The sequence below is a fragment of the Scomber japonicus genome, chromosome 18 (assembly GCF_027409825.1).
Source record: "Scomber japonicus isolate fScoJap1 chromosome 18, fScoJap1.pri, whole genome shotgun sequence".
Taxonomy (NCBI): domain Eukaryota; kingdom Metazoa; phylum Chordata; class Actinopteri; order Scombriformes; family Scombridae; genus Scomber; species Scomber japonicus.
Window position 1 is genome coordinate 8,094,230 of NC_070595.1, and position 19,360 is coordinate 8,113,589.

Here is a 19,360-nt window from a genome sequence, read left to right on the forward strand (position 1 = left end):
GCGCAGTGAAATAAAGAGGAGCCGAGAAAATAATGCGTTTGAATAATGACAGATAATAGGACAGGAGCAAGCATGCAAGCAGTAGCTGGGTGTGCTTTCATTTGGTTCTCTTGGTGCATTGGATTGTCAAGGTGTCTGGAATCTGATCACCAAAAATACTAAAGAACCCAGATTTTGAGATAAAGTATACTAAACAGCAACACCTGCTTCAATAAACAGTGTGACTCAGATCCTATACTTACATTTGCAATTTACCTGATTTTTTGGGCTCTTTGGTGGCAGCAGAAACAAGCTGTGAATATCACATTTTTTCACCATATTAAGCTCATATGCTGAACTATTTAGCAAGCAATTGCCTATTTATGCATCCAGCAGATATGGAGCAACATTAGCATTCATTGGGAGACAAGTTTTGAGCCCCCTAGAGAATGGAAGTCCAATATTCAATCCCTTTTAGCTCTGTTTTCGGTCCCTTTAGTCGCCACTTCTTTTCCCGTTTTTTTTCTTCCTGAAAACAAACTTCCTGCTGCCAAGAGAGAACCAAAACAGTAAATAAAGTTGTGGATTGTAAAACCGCAACAAAGAGGGGGAAGTGGCTGTAATTCCTGCGGAGGGAAACTACAGACAGAAGACAAATATAGGTTGGTCACCATTAGTGCACCCTTTTACAAACAGTCATTTGATCCATTGTCAATATGAAAATATTGATTGTACCTGCTTCAAGAAAAAGTAGCAATACAAGTTCTACATTCAAAATCCTACTTAAGTAAAAGCACATAAAAGTGTCATCAGCAAAATACATAAAAGTCTTTTCAGAAAAATGGCCCCTGTGATTGATACATTATATATCATATTATTGGATTATTATTACTGATGCATCTATGTGTAACTACTTCATATTCTGTTGGGTGATTTAATCTTTAATAGTCCCATTATATTTGATAAAATCATGATATATGATATGCTTTAATGTACAACTTTAATCTGAAAAGTAACTTAAGCTGTCAAATAAATGTGGAGTAAAAAGTTACATTTAACTTTGAAATGTTATGCAGTATAGAAGTATAAAGTGGCATAACAACGGAAACACTCAAGTGATAACTACCTCAAAATTGTACTTAAAGGTGCAGTGTGTAGAATTTAGTGGCATCAAGCAGAACAGACTTGGCAGACATGGAATATAACATTCACAAGTATGTTTTAATTAGTGAATAAAATTAAGAATTGTTGTGTTTTTGTTACCTTAGAATGAAACTCTTCCATTTAGGCGGCCATATTGCACTACCATGTTTCTACAGTAGCCCAGAACGGACAAACCAAACACGGGTTCTTTCACAAAAGAGGGCCTTTCACATTTTTTGTAGTCACTGTACTTTCTCCTCCACACTTGGAGGAACCTTACCGCTTGATTCCACTGAATCCACACTGCACCTTTAAGTGCAATATATCAGTAAATGTTTTTTTTTACTTTAATTATGTTACTTGAATGAAAAGTACCTGTAAAATTCAATGTATGCATGATTCAATGGCCAGGGGATCCAATGACCACAAGGGAGCGCTAGTTTGTTACTGCTTGTCATTCATCCTCCATTGGATGAATGACTTCTGGTCTCCTTTAATCCAACCATGAAGTTGTTCACGCATTGTAAGAGACGGAGATCTCAAAACTTGGACAACCAAGACTACAATAATAGACAGATAGATAGACTATTGTCCTTTCCAGGATAATTATTTCCACATTCCACATAATGTGCAGAGAACACATCATTCCCATCCTGGCTGAATTACACTGGCTCCCCATCCCAATCGAACTCAATTAAAAATTTTACTAATAACTTCAAATCCGTACATGGTCTGGCTCCACTTTACATCTCTTAACTTCTCACATCCTCTTATGCACCAAGATCCCTCAGATCTGAGGATCAGATGTTGTTACACGTTCCAAGGCCCAGGCTTAAAACTAAAGACCATGCTTTTACTGTTGTAGTCCTAACTCTGTGGAATAAACTCGCCCTCAGCATCAGGTCAGTTGAGTCGGTACCTCATATTAAAAAGCTTTTAAAGGCCCACTTGTACAGATAGGCATTTCTGTAATATTGTATGACTGCTGCTTTTTGTTGTTTTATTTATTGTTTAATGTTTCATCTATCTATACCTGATCATTATTGTTTTTATTGTGTTTTGTGTATGTTATTCTGTTAATATTGTGTTGTGTGAAGCACCTAGTATGGTTTTGAAAGGTGCTATAGCAATTAAGTTTATTATTAAAGTTTATTATTATCTTCATGACCAGTATGTATTGTTGTCTAATTTGAATGAACTGACCCTTTAGTGGTGCACATTGCACATTGACTTTGTCATATTACATTAATGTTATATAATTACATGCATTCTTTGAGTCCTTTACACTGTGTGTGAAATGGAGGCAAATTCAAACTCTGTACGGCATTGATGCCTAAAATGACTGTTACTAATCAGTAAACAAAACCATTCTATGAAATTAAAAGAAAATCTCTGAAGGGTTCTCGAAAGCTTTTGTTATTCGATTTAATTAATGTAGGCAGACTCACTAAACAAATTCTTAATTTACATTTTCCAGCATGGAAATTTCATGTCCCCGATGACTTACTGTAATTAACCTGTAATGATTATGATAATGAGAACAACAATGACACTATTTATTGCATTAGGAGAGTAATTTAATACAGCAGGCTACTTCATCTCACTGCAGGCTCGAGGCTTGTTCTCATCAAGGTGTACAACAGGACAAAGGGCAAGCCATAGTGGGGCAGTGTAGAAGTCTGCAGGCCTGCTGAGTCTTTGGGTCCACGCCATCCCTGTTGGTTCTGTTTAGATGAGGCAGAAAGTCTGTGTGAAGTGGAATTTTTTTTCCAAGCTTGAGGTCATTTGCTGGAAGGGGACGTGTGTTTGGCTTGTAGCCCAGGGCAAAGAGGTAATTGGTTTACAGTAGCCCTGCAGCGGATGTTCATATACTGTGCAGAGCAGCATACTGTACTGTACATATATTTAATACAGGAATGTGTGGAGACAACCAGTTATGGTTTGGATCTTTGATTATGGTGAGGTGAGCTGGTAAAACACTTGTTTGTGCAGGAGAAGAAGATACAGTGAAGTGAAGAAACAATCTGCAGAGTCTGCTGTACCCCTGGGGAAACAATAGTAGATGTACAGTAACTGCTGTGGTTACTAGTTTTGATGAAATCGTGAGCTGACCAGGGCCATAGCCACAATTGAGGACACAGAGGTCATGTTCTCTTTATATTTCCTGAGAGGTGACCTTTCACTAAACTCAGTGGTTGTGCAATCATAGCTTAGCCACCATAATTAGACACTGAAAGCCTGTCAAGCGTCTGATTTCTACACATGATGACGCAGTGTTGTTGTTAGAGCTATACAGTGTACAAAAACAGTTTGGAAAAAGTGTCAGCAGTGGGGAATAAATAGTATGTTTGTCTGCTCTGTGGCGCCACAGTATTGTGAGCTGCTAAATGTTAGCTAACTTAACCTTACTCAGAGTTACTTAGAAGGTTAGGTATTGGCGTGCGGGTTACAGTTCATGTTTTAAAAAAAAGCCCTGTTCACTAGTAGCACAACCATTGTATTAGGGTTGGTGGTAGTTTGAATCAGCCACAGGACAATTTGTGACTCTCTCCAGAGATTTGGGGAATGTGTTGTCTTTCTTAATAACCCTAAACTTTACCTTAATCTAACTCTAACCACACTGGTGAGAGTTCATCCTTCCAGCTCACATTTAACTTGTATTAAATCCTCTGTGTGTTGTTAACAGCTTTAAGTGTTGCGTTAGCTAACGTTAGCTCTTTAATGGGGAAGTTTACTCTCCAGGAAATCCAGCCTAACTCATTGTGCAAGATGTCAAGATCATTTGTAAGTTTTAAAAGCTTTTTCAATTGTAATGTTACAAATGGAACATTCTGATAAAAAATACAATCAATAAAGCATACATCTAACCCTCTAGGTTGAAAGTATGTGAGTTAAGAACTTAAACAGTATTTTATTTATGATAGTAAGATTAGCTTGCTCTACACTAGTACAGAAACTGCAGTTTAAACAATTAAAGGTTATATTTCTTCCTTCTATTACAGGCAGTTTGCAGGGCAAAAATTCCATTCAGATAAATTCACATAATTAAAAACAGGATTTCTTTATAGTCTAGGACAAAAAAATTGAAGAAGGCAGCAGTTACATTACAGGGTGATATTACTCTGGATGATGATATATTTCTAAAATCCTATATCTACACATAAAACTTCATCATAATAAACAACTGTTTCTGGCGTTTAACCCTGCACTGTGAAAGTTGGGGATTCATATGTTTTGATTCGGCTTGTGATATAACAGGGTTAAATCATCAAAGCTCATTTGCCTCAGTAGAAATGGACATATCGGCAAAAAGCAGAGCCGCAGTCTGTCTTTCTTTTCACTAGACGCAGTCATGAGACAGAGCAGCAGACACACAGGAAATGTCACCGGCTCTGCCCTGAGGTCAGGGGCATTTGGAGCCTTGATTGGATCTTTTTCCTCAGATAACCTATAAAACACAATCAGGCACTGGGAGAAGGCCACAAAGGATAATGAAATTATCTGGATAGAACACATAAAACAGCAGAGCAAAAAGAAAAAGAGATGAAGGTTTTACTTAGAACTATGGCTAAATATACAGAATAATGAGAAAATACTGAGCCGTCTGATCCAGGAGGAAAAGAGTATCAGAATGTTCAAGTACAGGAAATTCTGTGTAAAATGCCCATGGCAGAAACCTAAATATTTTAATGGTATGGACGTATTTGTGCAGCATGAGGATACAAATACTGTTGTTACATGCTTTTACTATGAAATAATAGTATGACTATATGTTTAGTGTGTGCCCTCGGGATATGTGAGCAGACATTCAGACGACGCAGTGCAGAAACACATGTGATAGTATTAATGTAAATCATATTCATGTGCCGTATTAATATATTAATGCCGAGTTCTTTTTCTGCTCCCCATTTGATGAAGAGAGTTGGCGCATTTATAAAACAATAACATTAGTTGTAATCCCAAGAAAACACTTGGCAGAATAAATCATTATGCTGCCGTCTATAGTCAATTACAGTAATTATTAACCTCCCCTGGGCACTCTGAGCAATGTTTGAACTTACCAAGGCTCGAAATATTTAATTATCTCAGGAGGAGACTAATTAGCACGCTACTGCAGGTAGTGAGTCAAAAACAGCTATTATTCAAACAAATAAACATGCAATTTAAATTTGTCTTAAGTTTAATTGTTGCGTTTGAGCAGTGGGAGAAGGTCAAAATACAGCAACAGCCTCACAGCCAAAGGGAAGAGAAGACCCCATGTGTGTTTTCCGACATTATATACACAAAATAATACATTTAACATAGCATTTCATGAATAAACAGTCTGGTAGGGTAGCTTTGCCAGAAGCCTATTATAAACTGGAAGGTGCATTTTCTGGAGAAAATGTGCGCAATTGCTGGCAGCTGCTGTTGTTCAGAATCGCAGACGTGAATTGACAAAGTTGTTCGCCATGGGCAGATAAACGATTTGACATCCTCCATATTTCCATCTGTGAATTTTCACAAGACTACTTCCTTATTATTTAAATGTTTGAGGTTTAAAGTTTGAACCGCAGCACCCTCACATTCCTCCCAGATATTACCAACTATTTGAAGATTGGATTTAAAATTAAAATGGAAAAAAATAAATGGAAATGATGGAAAGAAATTTGAGGTGGGAATGGGTGGGGCTTTGATTAATAGATTCCCTTTGGTCCTGGCAATCCTGGAAGTAAAAGTGCTTCTAATCTAATAGTGAATGACTCATATGAAGTGCTTTAAAACTGGACAATAGTGGTACTATTGATATCATTGTTGAACATGAGAAGCAGCTGGGAAATTGTGTGCCAGGTGTGATTAGTTTTGCATGTACAGTACAGGAGAGGTGCAGGTGACGATCATTGTTATCAATTAATCTGTCAAGTTTCATAAAATGACAGAAAATACAAAACAATTGGCCAGCACAATATTCTATAGAGTAAGATAACATTTCGTTGGGCAAAACCCAAATATATTTATTTATATATTATCTTTAAAAATGCAAAAATTCACATTTGAGAAGCTATTTGTTGCAATTTCACTTTAGAAAGGACCAACATATTTACTATATTATCAAAAGTGTCAAATGAACCATCATCAAATTAATTTCTATTTTAAGAATTAAGAAAGAAATGGGAAACATTTGTAAGCGCTGCAGAGGAACTACATCCAATCACGTTCTTATGAAGTTGAATATTTGAAAGCTTAAATAAATAGTTATACTTATTAAAGCATGTGGAAGACCTATTGCCATAAAAGATATGATGGGATATGCAGCAATCACACATGTACAGGTAAATATTAAGAAGTGTGATTACAGAGTGACTGCAAATTTCCACCCAGTGCTTAGAAGTTGTTATTCTGATAATGAACACTAGATGGCATGCTTGATGTTGCCTTCCAGTAACTGTACTGCTCTGGGCCCAGAGAGGGGTAGCTTCTCTATTCACTCAATGGCTGTTACATCAGTGCATTACTCTAAACAATGGCCTGTGTTTATTAGAAAGAAGCGGAAGGAGTGAGCAACTAATCTTAAAACTTCCAAATCCCTCCGGACAGAACTGATCTCCTGCAAGGCTGAATTTTAACATTTAGCATTATGCCACATTACATAATATTGGTGGTAGGAATGTAAAGTAGTTAGACACGAATGGGTAGAGGAGCAGCTTATGCCAGGTCTCAGTATGTGTGTGGGGGTGTGTGGAGGCGTCAAAAAAAGGGAAGGGGGGGGGGGGGTGCCATAAGTTTGTGTGGTGCCATGCGCAATCTATTCCATTCTACACCCACGCAACCAAACTAACTACTGAAACAACTAACAAAAAGCAGAAGAAAAGCTACTCACGAGTAAACAAAACATGTACGTGCAGACACACAGGTTCATATGCGCCTGTCAGTCTTTACACACACTGGCAGCTATTGTCAGTCTGATTTAACCCCATTTGTCCTCCATCGCAGGAAGTTTGACGAGTGCCATCAGACAAGAGGAGGTGGTCCTTCATGACCTTTTTCTTGACATGTGCACAGCTGGGGCCTTCTGTGTTATGACTCCTGCTGCCACATCTGGTGCGTGTGTGTCTGTGTGTTCGCGGGCCGTACGTTTGACGAATCCACATCTGGGCGGCAGTCCAGCTGTCCCGATCCTCACACGTCTGCACAGCGTCCCACAGACACCTAGCTGTCACTCCGGTTTACCTGGAGCCCACCTCACTGGTAGAGGCATAAGGCGTTAGATACATGTGCATCCACACTGCCACATCTGCTCTGTGTGTGTGTGTGTGTGTGTGTGTGTGAGAGAGAGAGAGACTGGGAGTGCTTACCAGAGCGTGTATGCGTTTGTGTCTGTGCGCAAGTGAGGGTCTGTGTGTTAGTGACTGTGTGTGTGTGTGTGTGCGTGACACTGGGTACATGTATATCCTCAGGGCTGAGGCTCCAGTCTTCACACCTCTCAGTTAAAAACACACCCAGAAAGACACACCAGGCAGTGGAACCAGAGAGTGAATATGGGTCAAAGATTTGAAGGCTTACCTTTACAAAAATCAGAAATACACTTAAAGAAAAATACAGTTTAGACTAACCAATGAAAATATGTCAAATAATGTCACTCATTTTTAAACAGGAGGCGTGAAAACATGAGTGACATCCTATTATGTTATTCATAACATTGGAGAGAATTGCTGTTACATTCGAACCAGCTCAACTCAAATATTACCCTTGAATTTAACCTAAGGAAAATATAAAGTTACATAATTTCCAAACACAAAATGCCCCAGATACTGTATAACCTGTGTGTACATGTTCCAGTGAATCACTAAATGTATTTCAAACTGAGTGAAATATTCATAGTTATAAACCCAAGGCATTACTACTTACATATGACTAGAATTTAAAATATTAAAACTAAAGTTTGGGTGAAAGAGGCAAGAATTTGTGGATTTCTTTATATGAAAATGAGTTGAAGACCTATTTAAATTGTGATGAAAAAAGAGGTAATTATATGAGAAAAAACAATCAAATATGTTAAATATATATGCCATTTATATTTATTTTCATTTGACCAGCAAAACTTTGAGTTACACTAAAGTCTCATTTTAAAGTGTGTTTTAAGCGTTCAGCAACAGCAAACAACTTGACAAATAACATTACAGAATCTGAATTATATAAAAAATCTGCAATTTTACAAGATATCTTGCCAATATGTCAAATAACACACCTCATATTGGATTGTACAAATGAGAGATATAAAAATACAGAATTCTAGATTACAAGATTTGATAAAAAATTAAGACTAAAGCAGAAATGATTCACTGAAAACGAATCTGCAACCATTTTGATAACTAAATAATTATTTCAGTCATTTTTTTAAAGCAAAAACAACCAAACGTTCACCGCATGGTCCCACCTTTAAGAGAGTGAGAATCTATTCTGGTTTTCTTAGTCCTACATGATATTTACCTGGGATTTGGATTGATATTTGAAGATGTCACTTTAGACTCTGGAAAAAAATGAGGGATAATTTTTCACTTTTGCATTTTATAGACAAAATGATGAATCAACAGATTGGGTCCAGATGATTTCTATAACAAAGAAAATGACCAAACTGTAACAATTATAGTGCAGTTGTATACTTTACAAATCTAAACGCCTCTGCTCTACCTGTACACCGTTTCAAACAGCATCATTTGTACTGTACGTGTGCTCAGGCGTGTAAAATAAAGAAAGGGAGACTTGGACTGAGATAGTACTACTGTACTACACTATTCAGGTTTGCCGTGCCTGTGAGTACGTCTCTTTTTCTGTCTACGTGGAGTGTTGCCAGTTCTGTACCTCCAGATCAGTGCAACATGCATCTCTCCCTAAGCACTCTACCACTGAAGAATCTCGACTCTAATTAACTGAGATTACAGCAATTAGCAGACCATTAATCACACCCTTATTAGTTTAGCCAGGCAGAGAGAGGGGAAGAGTGAAGAGGGGGATGGAAAGACGGAAAGTGCAATCGGATGGGAAAGAGGAGGAGGAAAGATGGGGGGGGGGGGTTTCTCCTCTTGGCACATGATTCGGTTGTGATTTCGCATTGCCTTCTGTTTGGCAAAGTGTACCTTTAGGAGCAAAGCAATGGCTCCCTGATTAATACGTGTCTGTACTGTATAGTGTTTGTGGTTGTATTAGTGCTAAAAGTGTGCATGCAGTGTAGTGTTGGATAACACTCACGAACAGAGCCAACGCACACTCGCAGTTGCTTGCAGACACACCTTCATGCCATTTCAAACACACCCTGCGCAGATTTTTACATGTGATATTGGGAAGTGTAGATTTAAGTGTGTAATGTGTCGAGTCCTGAAGACAACTGTGTGTGTGTGTGTGTGTGTGTGTGTGCGCTATGGTGGTGGGTGGTGAGTGTGAGTTTGGGTTGGCACGAGTGCTGGTATGTTAAAGCATCAAGCGTGTGTGCGTGCATGTGTGCGTCTGTATGCATGGTGTTACTGTATCAGTGAGAATAAGAGTGTGTGTGTGTGTGTATGTGTGTGTGTGTGTGTGTGCATGTGCAAGCCAGGGGGGGAGAAGAGGTTGTGTGTGTTAAGAAAGGAGTGAGAGTGAGGCAGCTTCAGAGGATGAATTTCTAAATACGCCCTCTCTGATACCATCTTCTATCTACTGTTCTCTCTTTTTCACCCTCTGCCCCCCCAACCCCCCTCCACCCTCTCCTTTCTACCTCCCCTCCCTCCACCCCCAACTAGCCTCCCCTCGTCAGCAAGCGGGGTCAAATGTTATTCCCTCCTCGTTGTCACGGTTGCCAATCACCTCACATTCTGTAGCAACTGTTTCCAAGGCAACGGAGAGATCCGGTTGCCAGGCACCGAGAGCAATGCATGTGATTGTTACTTATTTATTTAATTCTATCTTTATCTATTTGTTCATTCTAAATGCGTCCGCACTTGCGTTCACGTGCGCGCCCTCCGTGCCAGAAATACACACGTATGCAAACACACTCACATACAGTACACACACATTGTTATCACTGTTCCTCTCACACTCTTTCTCTCGCTCATACATTTACCACAGGTGTGAAATGTGCGCATTGGATGACAAACAGTGATTATCATAGCAATAAGGATCCTAATCTGAGCTCTGCTCTCCTCCTGGCCTTCTGTTCCCTCCTCTCATCTGCCACGTCTCATAGGAGCTGCACAGTGATAAAGACAGGCCCTAATGAGAGGGCTCTTATTGCACTGTGATTTCCTCCCTCAATCCCCTCCTCCCTCTCTCTCTCTCCATCTCCGTCCTTCTATACCTGCAGCATCTTTTTCTCTCTCCATCCGTCTATCCATCAGATCCCTCCAGCCACTCCTGCACACATCAGGCCTTTTGTTTGTCTGGATAAATATTACAGGGTAATTGTAATGGAGTGACCCATCGAGGGGGGAATTACTGCTATCACCGCATGGCCACATCCAAGATGTACTTACTCATTCAGAGTCCATTGTCTGTGTTTGCTTTAGTGCTGTGGTTATTGCAGACCGAGGGGAGAGCGGAGGTATAGAGGGGATGGCTCGGACGGAGGGAAAGGGTCGGATAAGGAGGAAGTGCCGAGGAGGAGGAGGAGGATGGATGGATGGTGGGTCAGGGAGGAGGGGCTCCAGCTGACCAGGTGGAGTCTGAAGGAGGTTGCTTTGATGTGGGCTCACACACAGATGCAGTGTAGCAGACTGTTTGTCAGCCCTGTTTCGCTGCATTCCTGTTGAGAGGCAGCTTGCTATTGAAGAGCAAAGACAACAGATTAATGGCGTTCATAATCAGCCCTGTAGGAAGTGAATGATGAAGAAATATAGGTGATATGAGCGTTGGGTGTGTATGCAGTGTCACTGATTATACAGAACAGTGTAGGCAGTTCAATTGATTGTGCATCTGAACAACATAATATTCTCTAGAAACTGAAACAGGTCATTGATTGTACTGTATATGAATATATTTTCTGCCGTGCTAGCAGGCTCTATAGGGATGGCGATATAGGTTTATTGGTCCACTTTAGTCCAAGCTGAAATATCTCATCAATTACTGGATAGATTGAGCTGATATGCTATGGAAATATTCAGGGTCCCTTGACGATGGACCCTTGATGATGGACTCTTGATGATGGACCCTTGATCTCATATAGCACCACCAAGCAGGTCAAAAGTTCACTATCTTGTGAAATATCTCAACATCTATCGAATAGATTGGCAGACCTTCATTACCCCCAGAGGATGAATCCCTCTGATTTATTTTGACATCTTCTTTTCCTCTGGAGCCATCATGAGATTGATATTTGTGGTTTTGAGTGAAATGTCTCAACAGCTATTTGATTGACTGCCATTACATTTAGTAAACACATTAATGCCCCCTCCCCCCCAAGATAAATTCTAATGGTTAGGGTAACCCTTAAGCCCTAACCCTAACCCTTCTAATAACTTTGGTGATCCATAAACTTATCTTGTAGTTTCATCATGGGGTCAAAATTACGTGGCACTATTTGGTACGATACTGTGCTGATATTCCTATCATTCTAGGTTTGTTTCGTGCTGCGTTGCGAATGTTATTATAAAACATTATGGATTAAGCTCAAAGCACTGCTGAGCCACTGGCTGTAGACTGGACTTCTGCCTCTCTGAAGAAACACGTAAACGATGGAAACCTTTACAGTGAAGGGTGTTCTTGGTCACAGAAGCTCACAGAGGAGTCTGTATGCACACATCCTGCAAATATCAGTAGCATGTCATGGGGACTTGTGCATCAACCAATCTCATTAATTGATTCAATTTCGATGGAAGTCAGATTGGACCATCTTGTTCAATGTCCGCATGAATACGTCAAATTTTTACATCTTAAGATAGAAAAATACCTTGTTAACACGTCCATTTTAAACATCTGGACCATTAAGGCCTCCATGCCATTGGTTGGGTTCAACATACCCTATCCTTTTTGACGCAGGGAGCTGCTCTGAAATATACTTTAAACATAATGCCGGCTACAAGGCTCGGACATGCTTCTTCTCCCATCAAAACAAAATTCCCAATTCTCAAAAGAGGAAATGACATCACACTCTAGACACCCAGGAAGCGGTCATTACAGTGGGCTCTTGCTCGTGAGTACATTTGCGCCACGTACCTATCATGTGCCTTATAGGTGACTGTGATTTTGTATTCAGGACAGTCCACACACTTTGTGCGGGGTGGATCAATTGCGTAGGTAATTTTGAACTCTGGTGGCTGAGGTTACAGATGTTAATAATGTCACCATGAATCAATATGATTGATTGAGCCCAATTCAATCAATATTATTTCTTAACCTCAATACAAGACAGATTGGGTGGGGAATCGTTTTCTCTTGTGCAATGATTGTATGTAGACTTTCTCCACATAAACTGATCAACTGGTAGCACCACATTTTTGACCCCTAAAGATGTTCACAGGGTATTGTTTGTCATCTTAATATGTACAAATTTGGAGCAAACTAGACGTTTACTTCCAATCTGTGTTCCCATATATTCCTGTCAGTCTATATCTGAGACAAAGGGTAAGGTAAAGGTAAAACAAGTATTGAAGAAACAGCTGCGTAAATGTCTCCATGCACGTTCATGTGTGTGCAGCCAGGAGAAACATAATTCCAATGGTATGTCAAGTGGAAGATCGAGTGGTACCAATATCTCATGGAGTTAACAAGATAAAGCAGCTACAGCGAGCACAGGGAGTGGATAGACTTATATACCTGTAGAATACAATGTAATACAATACAATAGCCAGTAAAAAAAAGATACTACTTTTGGTAATAAATGCTTTGGGCTGCTACGAACAATTAGTCTCATTATTAATTAATTTGCTGAATACTTTTTTGATTAGTTGATTAATCTTTCTGACTATCAAATGTTATAATATTTAAGATAATCATTTTAAACGCCTTTTACAAGTTCTCCAAATTCTAAATCCAAAGAAATTCAGCCATCATATAAGACAAAGGAGGGGAAAAAAACACAGGAAATCTTCACATATGAAAGGATGGAATGAGAATTTTTCCATGAAGAATTACTAAATTCATTGATTGTCCAAATCAATTAATTGACAATTGTAGTATTATTGTTTTAAAATGTGAGGCGCTTGTGTTATTGTGTCAGCTCCCTGTATATAATCACAGTATTAAATCAGATATCATAGAAAAACCAAACTAGTGAAGCAGGTAATCAGTGTAGGCAGGGAAATCAATTGGATCTTTAATTGCTGTGTGGAGGAAGAAGCAGGAAAATTGCATGCACACACACACACACACACACACACACACACACACACACACACACATGCATGCACAGTGACAGAGAGACAGTGGTGCTGATGTGAGTGGAGTCTCTAGGGAGTGGCGTGGAGAATCCTCTTGGCTGGGAATTTCCAGGGTTTAGCACACAGACACAGTTTCTGTCAAAGGGCCCTTTTACATGGATGAGCCCCACCATCACATTCACCCACTGTGAAATAGAGGGATTTGAATAATCTTATTACACCCCATTACAATAACACTAATATGATCCAATGCCCTGCAAACTAGCAGTGAGAGTGGGGGAAATTGACAATTTTGACCACCCTGCATGATAGTAGAAGTAGAGACAGTACAAGTAAATCACCAAAAAAATAACATTAAGAGCATAGTGTTTTTTTTGTATATGAGTAGTGTACTTTTAACAGAATTCTTGATCCACACAGGCTTTTTCATACATAGGCTAGTGGATATTTGTCTGTCTGTCTTATTGTCTCTTTTTCTCGCAGCCCCTCCTCCAGGCAGCTTGGAGAACAGCTGAGAGTAGACTGAGATTTATCTCTGACTTTCTAAATGCGTTCATGCCCGTGCCCCTACCTGCCCGCCAGCCTGTTTGCCCGCCCGTCTGCCTGCCAGCCTGTCTGGATATTGGATTTGCTCTTTTACTGTGACCTTATACACAGAGAGCCACAGGAGCTAGTGCAACTGCTGGACCTTCTGTCCTGTCGTGCAGAGTTGTGTCTTCCTGCCATCGGGGGCCCAGCCTCCCCATCCCTCCACCTCCACCTAAGCATCAAGCTAGCCAACCCCCCTTCTCCCTCTACCGTGTGCACTTATTGGATTCCCCTCTTCACCACGCACTCTGATAAGGGCATCTGTCAAGCGGATGAACAATCAGAGCTAAAAAGGTGTGTGATGCACGCTTGGAAGGATCTTACTTCCTGCAGAGGCCGAGAGGATGCCGGGGTTGGAGGAGCAGGGCAAGTCTGGGGTAGCAGCGGAGGAGGAGGACCACAAGCAGGACTTTATAGGAGAGGATTACAATCGCCGACACAGATGCTCCTCGCGTCAAAGTTCGCAACCTGGATGAAGGGTCGCTTTTAAACATCCCCGTGGAACGTGGTAGGAGCATTCATTTCATCATCGTCGAGGACAGCTTCCGCTCAGCTACGCGTATTCTCAAGCAATAACATCGACATCTGTATTATCAACCCAAGAATACCCGTGGTCGAGACGGGAGCAAACGGTCACGCCACCTCACTTCCACTCCACCTTCTCTCTCTCTCTCTTTCTATTTCTCACTCTCTCCTCCCATCCCCATTCCCCTTTTTTTTTTCCTCTGTGTGACGCTATACAGCAGGAGAGAGAGCTGGAGGGAAGGGTGGGGATTTCATAAGCTGCTGAAAGTGTCCAGTTCCTGTAAGAAAAAGAAGAAAAAAAAGAGAAAGAGAAAGGGAAAGAACACAACTCTTTTGGGACTGATTAATGAAATCATTTGCAATGAAAGACAAGACAAATACTGCATGGGGAAAGATTGCAGATATATTAAAGTTCAATTTGCTTTAAGAGAGGAAAACTACAGATAATTATTGAGTAATTAATCTTTAAAATTAGAGTTATATCCATCTAAATATAGGTATGTATAGATGTGTAAATGTCTGCTTTATGCCTGCACCTTCTGTAATGTATAGCACTCCTCTCTGAGTGTAAATACCTCTTTTGTTTTAATAGCATCAACTACAATGCGACAATAAAAACGCAGCACGTGCTCCTCGCCATGTCTCCCGCCACACCAGCTACATTTGCAGTCAGCACCAGGCAAGCGACGAGAGAAAGAAGAGAGAGAATAGAGAGAGAAGATATGGCTGTGTGATGGACTGCCGTGCCTACATGAATAGTCATTTTGTCACTGCACACTACGGCGCAATAAAGTTTTGCTTATTTTTTTTTGTTGTTGTTTTTTGTGTGTGCTTGGAACCCTGACTGAGTGTGATTAAGGAAGTGGGAGATGCGAGCTTTGCCATTCCTGTCCCTGTGTTTATCAGCGAGCGCCACAGTCGCACACGCATACATCTGAGGGAGTGAGGGCTGCCCCCGCAGTGCTGCGAGCTCGAGCCCCCATGCTGCACACATGAGAGGAGAATCAGGAAAAAAAACCCCAGAGAAAACAAAAAAACAGATACAGAGGGGAGGCTTTTTTTTTTTTTTTTTTAAAGGAGGAAGAGGCAGACTCGGAGGTGGCGCGTGCGTGCATGTTTTCCAATGTGTGCCAGAGAAAGAAAGAGAAAGAGAAAGAGAGAAAAGGACAGAGTGAGGCAACATGACAGCATCCGAGTAAGAGAAAGAAAAGGCAGCGAAGGGAGACAGAAATAAGGGAAATGTCAGGGAACAGAATGGGAAGAAGAAGGAGGAGGAGGAGGGAAAAAAAGAGGAAGAGACTGTGTAATTTCAAGAGAGATGAGAGAGAAGGAATGGATAGAGAGCAGGAGGGAGTGTGTGTGAGAGAAAGAAGAGGGTGGCGGTGGTGGTGGTGGTGGTGGCAGCGGCGGTAGGGGATTGTAGGGGGGGTATCAGCTGGGTTCGGACTGTCATTCTACGACATGATTGGCTGTGTCAGGAAGAGATAAGCAGTCTTCACATCCCTCTGCCCTCGCATCTTCAAGGCCCCGGAATCAAACGGTGGAGAACACCGCGGCGCGCTCCTCTGCACTGAAAGAGACTACATGAAAGGAGTGATTCCTGCTATTATTCTAAACACCTCTGCATGTGAAATACCACACTTTTTCAAAAAAAAAAAGAAAAAAAAGGGGGGGTGTGTGTAGGGTAGGGTGGAGTAAAAAAAGGATGAAAAGGCAAGAACGGCAAAGAAAAAGCGGCGCGAGAGGGTTTTGAAAACGTTCGGATTCTTCATAGGAGGTTGGAGCCCCCGATAGTACCCTCCTGGATCCGAGGCCCTGAGATCTCAAATCCCTGTGTCTTTACAACTCTTTCTTCTGCTTCCACTCACCATAAGCTCTCACATTAGACAGCATTAGGGAAGGAGATGGAGCGAGGACGAACTCCTCGATCTCGTGCCTCCTGTGGGACTCAACATCTTAGCTCTTAACTGTCCTGGAGGTCTGTCCAGCTGGTCTTCTCTGAATCAATCCAACCACTTCCCATGTGTCATCTAAGAGAAATCCCCAAATTAATCCTTCACCCATTACTATAAGCTCTGACACTCTTGTATAGATCTACAGGATTACAGAATAGGTAGGTATTATAAGGTATTACTAGGAATTAGTTTTTTTAAGCAGAGGCTTAAACCTTCACGTCTGATGACGAGGTGAAAGGAGTTTCAAACATGAATCCTATTGATACGAGTCGTTCCTCACCTCAGCTAGACAAGAGATGCAAAGGATGATCTAAAAATTCACATCACAAACCCTTTGTAAAACCCGCAAGCTTGGACCCACACACTGAGGATTGATTGCGCGAGATCTGAGTGTGCATCTGAGAGCGTCGGGATAAGAGTAAGTGTTGTAATGTGTAGACCCTGTGAGGATAGAAACACACGCCAGGCTTGTCTGAAACAGACAGACTGTCTGCGAGGCTGCACAGGCATCACCGGCAATCTCCAGCGTGCTCCCAAACAGCTCCCCACTATGCACCGCATCAATTATTCAACATATTTATCTATGCAATTTGACGGCCTCTCCCCTCTAAAGCTCTGAACAAATTGCGGAAGCAGCTAATATCGCTTCTGGGTCTGTGGCTCGAATCACAGCACTAGCAAACCCCAGAGGCTGAGCAGAAGAGGCTGTAAACAATCACTTGACACTTAGCACTTATATTTTTTGATCTGCCAGGCTAAATGCATGCTGTGAACTCGCGCACACCTCCGCTCAGAGACAACGCATAGGTAGGGCCTTCTTCTATGAAAGAGACAATGTGTGCACAGGAGACCTGTGGAGCTTTCACAATACTAACAAATGTGAGTGTCCCTTCCCCCCATTGGTTCAGACGCACACAAATGCATGTGCACACTAACACACACTGGCACACACACATGCACATATTCCCTCTCCTCGTCCCTCCCACCCCTCCTCATTTCTTTCTTTCTCTTGCTTTCCACCAAACCGGCATTTAGCATGACACACGCCGAGGAGCCAGGGTAGCCAATTATCAAACAGATGTCAATGTATGCGTTACAATACTAAGGGGAGCCCAATTACCACACAGATGTTTTGTTTTTCCTCCTCTCACTCCTTGCTTTTTTTTTTTCTACCCGGCATCCTCTCCGCTCAAGGCCCTCTGAGGATGGCCCAGTCCCTCCCCCACACTGCCCCCCCCAACCAAAAAAAAAAAACAAAAAACCTCCACCAGCCACACTAGCTGAAGCATGTATACACACACAAGCTCTCATGCACATGTACACACACACACACACACACACACACACACACACACACACACAGAGCCTTTAGCGAGCCAAATGGAGAGTATGTGGATGTCAATCAACAGGGTGGAAAGGGGGAGGAAAGAGAGGGAGGGGGGGTGAGGGCAGGAAGGGAATGATTGGGGGGGAGTGTGTGTGTGTGTGTGTGTGTGTGTGTGTGTGTGTGTGTGTGTGTGTATGTGTGTGTTTGTTGGGGGAGGTGGGTGGGTGGTAGGTAGCAGGAGGAGAAGGAGGAGGAGGAGGCGGAGGAGGAGGAGGGCCACGGATCAGAACCAAGGACAGCTCCCAGTGGAGAGATACAGTATGTGCTGCTTTGCTGCGTTACTAAATGGAAGTCTCCCCCGTTCTGCTCATGTACAGCAACACACACACACGCACACACACACACACACACACACACACACACGTGCATTGCGCAAAAAAAAAGCACAGACACACAAACACATGAGCATGCTTGTGTATGTACACAAAATGAAACGCTCACAATTAAACACATTCAAGCACATGTAATCATGTGTTCCAATGCACACACACACACACACACACACTTATACACACACACACACACACACACACACACACACAAGCACTAACTACAATTTAGTAATCAACTGTTGGCTCATTCCTATTTCCCCCCCTCCTCTCTCTCTCTTCATCCATCTCTTCTAATGGATTCCCAAGGCTTCAACCAATCTTTTTTTTCCTATTTCCTTCTCTCTCCTCTCTCTACTTCTTCTTCTTCTCCTCTTTACAGGGGGTAAGAGAGTCTAAAAAGACGGGCGCTAGCTCCGAGCCGAGCCCACATGAAAACCGAGGAGATGGAACTTTATGTCTCTCTCTGCTGCTTGATCAATAGGAATTTAATGGACAAGGATTGAGTTCAGGGAGTTCATGCTTGCCAACGTGCCTGAGGGCTGAGCGCATGCATGCACACGGAGAGGCACGCAGGGAGGCTCACAAACACACGCACACACACACACACACACACACACACACACACATAGACACACACACTCATTCAAACTGATGTTCTTTCTCTACGGCACGCAGATTCACACACACACACGTGCACATCACACAGCCACACACTCTCTTTCTCTCTCACACACACACACATACAAGCTGCTAAAAACTACCAACTGAATTGAATTGCAAATGCTCTGAATTCAATCGATTATAACCTATAGGCAGAACTGCTTTTATACAAGATTGAAATAATTCACTGATTATTGAATTACACGACTCACCGATGGGAGAGGAGGGGAGGGAAGGGTGGAATCTATAGGAGAGAGCAGCCTGAATATTTCATTGAAGTGAGCTGAAAGCAATCAATTGAAGGAGGACATCACATTATGCAAGCCCTTGTGTCAGAGCAGCTCTCCCGCCTTATACAAATGTAGAGTTTAAAGAGCCGTGTTTAAGCCCACATAGATACTGACACAAAACTTACACACGAGATCGCTGCGAAAACATGAAAGAGAATGTGAAATGAAGGCCTGA